The 6,000-nt window shown below is 40.3% G+C and overlaps 1 protein-coding gene across 1 annotated transcript in view; it reads right to left on the bottom strand.

Moving 5' to 3' along the window:
• The window catches only part of LOC134540191 (pro-neuropeptide Y-like), a 39,227-nt gene extending 34,475 nt beyond the window's left edge, over window positions 1-4,752 (bottom strand). The window contains exon 1 of the mRNA XM_063382761.1: window positions 4,665-4,752. The gene's annotated coding sequence lies outside the window, so the exon portion shown is untranslated. The remainder of the gene's footprint in view (window positions 1-4,664) is intronic.
• Window positions 4,753-6,000: the final 1,248 nt, after the last annotated feature.

A 6,000-nucleotide genomic window follows, 5' to 3' on the forward strand; every position in this document is an offset into this window, starting at 1 on the left:
AAAGTAATATACATATTTGAATTAATGAGTGCAAATAAAAGTAAAATTATCAATCAAATTGTAGATTTCATTTCACTCCTTCTTTAGTGATAATTCAATAAAAATTGTTCATATTTATTCATAAAAGTATGCAATCATTTCATCAATGTTTTGTTATGACGTTGTCAAGTTAAACTATGGTCCGTAAACCGACTTTACAGACAACCAATTTTTTTATTCTAGAAGTTTTAACAATTTCATTGCGCAGAAATTGTTATTTGTGGCTGAATTGTTTTACGACATGATATTCTGTTATTCACTGTACCAATTGTTACTCTTGTGGTTTGAAATTAAAAAAAAAACACATTGTCTTCACATGACGTAGTAATTTCAGGCAGAAACACGTAGGTCTCTCCTCGTCGGCCGAGGAGTGAGGCAGATTCCAACGGACACTTGACAAGCACACGTCTGTGCAGTCTAGCCTGGCGCCAGGAAAATACACGGATCTCGCGTGTTGTTAGTTGCGCCGAAACATGGACGAACAGTGCGGTTCCCTTGGCGTCCCACCGAACACAGCCTTCACTATAACTTGTACAAGAACTTTGGTGAGGTGTGTACGGGAGTAACGAACACTGTAACACAGGACTGGCATGTCGCGACGCGCGGCTGGCCCCTCCAGGGCCGACGGTGCGCTCGACCTCGGAGGCGTGCGGGTTGCAGACCGCGCGTCGCAGGGGCTGTCACAATATTTTCCCCCCTCCAACACGGCGGAAGTGGTATCGGCGCTTGTCGCGTCTAGTAAGGGGAGAGGGGAGCTAATTTGTCTGGTAAATACACCAGCGCGGCGCAGCCACAGAATAAACAAACTCAACAGGCGTCAGATCACGAGTCGTCGGACTCGCGCGACTGGCGCGCAGCGCGGGCACAAAAGTCAACGCTGGCGATGGAACTGAACATGGTAAGCGTAGAGCCACGCGGAAAAATAACTTTAAATGCGATATGTGACGCTCCATGCTCATATGTTAATCAGTTGTGTATTATGTAATATTTAGGGGCACCTGTATTTCGCGAATACATTTCGTGTCTAGGTACATCGCAAAACACCGTAGTTTTTTTCTTGTAGTTATTGGCTGTGGTCGGCGAGAGGTGTTTTCCCGCACTTGACGGGGCCAATGGGAATGTGGATACCGTACTGCTGCACACACACGATTCGCCAGTACTGTAAGAAAAAGCTACAGTGTTTTGTGACATACCTTGACACGAAATGTATTCGCGAAATACAGGTGTCCCTAGTAATATTTGTTTACCATCTTGGCATCTCAGGCGAAATTCCATACTCAGGAACAAAGTGGAGTGACGTGTTTGATATTAAACACTCGAAAAATTAATTTAAACGGTTTTTAAAATATATATTTTAAGGTGAAATAATTTTATTTCAAATGATTTCAATACATCTTAAGGCGAGTATCTACAGAATCACAAACAAATTATTGACTTAATTCTCCGAATTGCCTGTATGAGTTTATCTAGTGTTTCCAGTGTCTGTACATTAGGTTTAAAGGCAACACTATTTTTTTTAATTATTTGAAGTACAAATTTTAGTCATTAAAATGTTAAACAATGCAGCCAACCACGAAACACAGTTGATGCTACAAAGTTTTCATACAAAAATAGTCTGGAAATCTTATCTTAAAAAATACATGAACCGAACTATAAAGTTTTATTCTGCCAAAGAAGTTTTTTTGTATATTTACCACTGCAAATGATCCGTCGCTGCAGGCAAGATTTTTGTTTGAAATATTTACAGACAGTAAAAAAAGCTTGCAGTTTCATTAAAATACAGTAGTGTCATCACAAAATAATGTTTACTGCTAACACATCACATGAAAACTTTATTGTTCAGTAATCGCATGTTTCTGGAAATGTCATCGTTGTTTTAAAGCTGTATTATTTTCCAGAATATTTACTTTTTCTGTGCTACAAACAAAGTGTTTGTTTACAGTGTGTGTACTTTGAGGGCGATGCAGTTATTTGAAATCCAGATTCGCGAGGTCGAGGCCGGGGTCACAGATGTGTTGAGGTCACGTCCTCGCCCGAGGTTTCGGCATGCCATCCTGCAGCCATCTTCAAAGGCTTGATGACAGCTGCACTAAGTCATGCCGAAACGTCGGGTACACAGTTATTGATATGCAAGCATCTTAGCTTCGACATACGGCATTTGGTGCGAGTAATCTCGTGAGAGTGGAACGGTAGTCGATGAACAGAAACTAGTAGAGACCTGTTGTAAAATTCGCGGATTCATTTCGCGATAGGATAGAGTCCAAATACTTTTGACAAAATTTTGTTTTAGTGATTGGGCCACAGTTTATCTGAAGGACTCTGGGCCAATGAAAAATCTTTAACAGAAGAATTAGCGAATCACGATAATTCCAGTCAACAGGTGTTACGAGTCGGTAACCAATCAGCAGATGTAATTTGCACGAGTGCATAGAGGATCATGGAGTATATCCTTTAGGGATTTGAAAGCGCGAATTTTACAGGTCTCTATAAATTAGTCACAAAGATAGCGGATCCTCGGGCAGCAACATGAACCTGTATATAGTCACTTTCGTAAACATTAGGGGACATACCAACTGTATTGGTGTGCCAAATGAAACTGCATGATAGTAAAACTACCCTGGAATATATCTAGTACACTGAAATAGTCTTAGTAAAAACGAATCATGAGTTTTTAAATATCTAAAAAAAACTAGCATTACAGTGATTGTAATACAGATTCTCCATTTAAATTCCCTAGAAGCTTAGCAACTTAGCGCGGTCAAGAGCGCTCGGTTATATCCAGGGTCGTGGTTCTTATCTGACCACTGGAATTTTTTTTAATTTTTAAATAATTTATAATATAATAATATTGTTGAATCATTTCAATAATATCAAGATTTTTTGTAGGCAGTATTTACAAACTGATTTCAGTTGTTTAACAAAAAATTTAATATACAAACATATAACAAGTGTTATAATATGTGTTTTAAATGATTCTTGTCAATATTTTAGTAATGCCATAGATATATAACTTCTAAAGTGTGCATAAAATTTATAGTATTAACTGTTTAGGGAAATACAACACGATGGGAAGTATCTTAATAAAATTCCTTGACGAAAAACAGGTCAAAACCCGGGGTTTTATCGGAGCCATTTCTAATAGTTGAAAATTTCCTGTTTGTTTCGTGCTGCTAATTTCTATCTGCTTTTTATGGTTTCAATCAAAGTTTAAGATTCAGTCAGCGAATTCTAGTGGCGGGCGCAGAAATAATGTGTGTGATGCGCATCCTCACAGTTTGGTGTTTGGAAAGATGTTTAAATGTTACTAGCGAGTACTGAGTGAATCACTCACTTTTTCCTGTGGACTTAACCTCACTCGCAAGTCAAGAATAAAATATTTATTTTTGAATAGTTAAATTTTTTTACACATTTCCAAAAAAAAAAACTGCCAGACATGAAATAATTCAACAAGCTGACGGGATCTATAAACACGCAATATCTCGGTAAAATAAACGGTAGTAAATGCGTGTTTGTGACCTGGGCAGGGACGCGAGGTACAGACAGGTTTCAACACGCATCTCACTCTACGGGATACTCGCAGACGCCGCGCTAGCCGTCTTGGGCGACTGATTGTCTCCTCACGAGGCCTGGACGACTGGTGTCTTCTAGACAGGGCGCGGAATAAACCTTCTGCTTTTTAAAATTATTATTTTAAAAAATTCTTATGTGAAAAATATAGTACTACTCGTTCCCGCCGTCCTTTTCGTCATGGAGATAGCGATGCATCGCATGAAGATTTAACTGTTTAAAAACAGTTGGTACCATTTGTCCATTTTTGCAATACTTCCCAACTTATTGGCTGTGATTGGTTAAATAACTCAGCCACCGAGGAGACATGCTGCACTACGGAACGTCTTAGTCAACTCCACCGTACACCACCCTATACTCGCTGCACACCGCCCTCTACAAAGAAAGCTGTGCAAGGACTGAACACTTGAACTGGGATATAGAAGAGTAATTAGTATAAATAAAAGAAAGAGTATGCGAAGAAGACGTTGCGGCTACTATGGAAGATGTCTAGGAAGGTAATAATGTAAATATTCGAGAGAAGTTACTGCGGAATGTGAATTGCAACTGTACAGAAGACCAGTAAGTAGAGACCTGCAAAATTCGCGGTTTCGATGGCCTTCAGGATAGTCTGCACATACCCCTGTACACTCGGGCAAATAATGCAAGTTTATTGGCTGGCGACTTGTAAGTCATCTCAAGCTGGTTTGTCTGTGATTCGATCCTTCTTTGGTTGAGGGTTTATAACTGGTTGAGATTCGTCCAGATGAACAGCAAGCCAAAAGCAAAATTATCTAACAGGTGTATGTGTTTGAATTCTAGCCTATCACCGAATGAATCCGCGAATTTTGAAGGTCTCTACCAATATGGAAGAAAACCTAAAGGTAAAAGGTGGATGAGAATACTTTTTATCTTAAGTGTATGAAGAATTGATGGGACATATACAATAATATAAGCGTATTGTGTAGATATAAATTGTTATAAATCTAATAAATAAATGCGGTATTCAGTTTGGTTGTAGGTCCCAGAGCACAGCTCCCAGAGCAGTGCTGCCCCTGGCACGGCGCGGCCCGGCTCACCTGCCTGTAGCGCGGGTCCCGGGGGTCGCAGGGGCGCAGGGGTCGGGAGTCTAGGAGGCTGTGGCGACGTCCGTCCGTCAAGCAGGGCGCCTCGCAGCGCCGCGACGCCGCTTTTATACGGCGCGCCCCGTGGAGGGGAGGGGACCTGCCTCCCTCCCCTCCGGTGCCCGCCTCCCACGCGCCTCGTAGTGGGGGGAGGGATCTCTGCTGTGCTGGCGGCTCGTACAATCACCTGTATCATCTGCGGTGCTTGAAGCACGCCGGTGCACACTTGACCTGCGTCATCGCTGGACCGTAGGTCCCCAAGTCGCAATAGACCAATAATAATAATATATAATAATTATTTATTTCCCTTTTTTTACACTTTGTTAACAATATTCACTTAATTAAACCAGGAAATTTAGCACTCACGAGAGCAAGCTTATATGTGAGTGCATCTATTCACTTTAAATTACATGCGGTATTTGGACGATTGTAAACATTTGTAAATGTATAATAACTTAGAAATAAATATATATGAAATGTAACCTAAGGAACTTACAATTAGTTATATAAAGATGAAAGTTAAAAAAAACCATTTATTAAAAATCTATATTATGTTTAAACAAAAAAGTCTGAATTATAACATTGTTACATGAATAAATGCAAATATAATTAAATAAAAATTAGTAACAACAACACCAAAATTCAAATGATCCAATCACATGCAGTCCGTCTGGAAGGTGGTCACGCTCGGTCTCACTTCGCAGCGCCTTGCAGCAGTAGGGCCGTCAGGACTTCGTACTTCGTACTTCGTACTTTGTCGACACGATGCCGAGCGCGCGAACAAGCCGGTCAGCTGTGGGATACCCGCCTGTATCGGAGCGCATCTCGACGATACAGACGAAGAGATACGTCCAGTGTTGCGTATCACGTGGACGTAGAGCTTACGTTCAAAACACGAAAAAAAAAAAAAAATACATTTTAGAATGCAATCTGGTGGAATCATTTACAGTTTATTTTGGAACGCGACACCGAAATGAAATAAGTTAATTCGCCTCAGGGAATTTATCACATAGCTAAGTAACCAGAAAACGCTGGATTTTTGCCTGGAGTTGAATGAATGCGAGTAATAACCGTGGCTATATATAACATTTTATATAATTATTTGAAACACATGACTTTTAAACAAACTTTCCATCACATGACTGTGTCATACTACTGCTATTTTTATCGCCAATCATTGGCCTTCAGTAGGACAGTAACAGAAATTTCACTGACCCAGAAAAGTACAGGGAAGTACCTATCAACAACCACAGCCTATGTTGTAAAGCATCGACATTGTGAGTCGAAGTCA

This window comes from Bacillus rossius, chromosome 16 (assembly GCF_032445375.1).
Source record: "Bacillus rossius redtenbacheri isolate Brsri chromosome 16, Brsri_v3, whole genome shotgun sequence".
NCBI classification, from domain to species: domain Eukaryota; kingdom Metazoa; phylum Arthropoda; class Insecta; order Phasmatodea; family Bacillidae; genus Bacillus; species Bacillus rossius.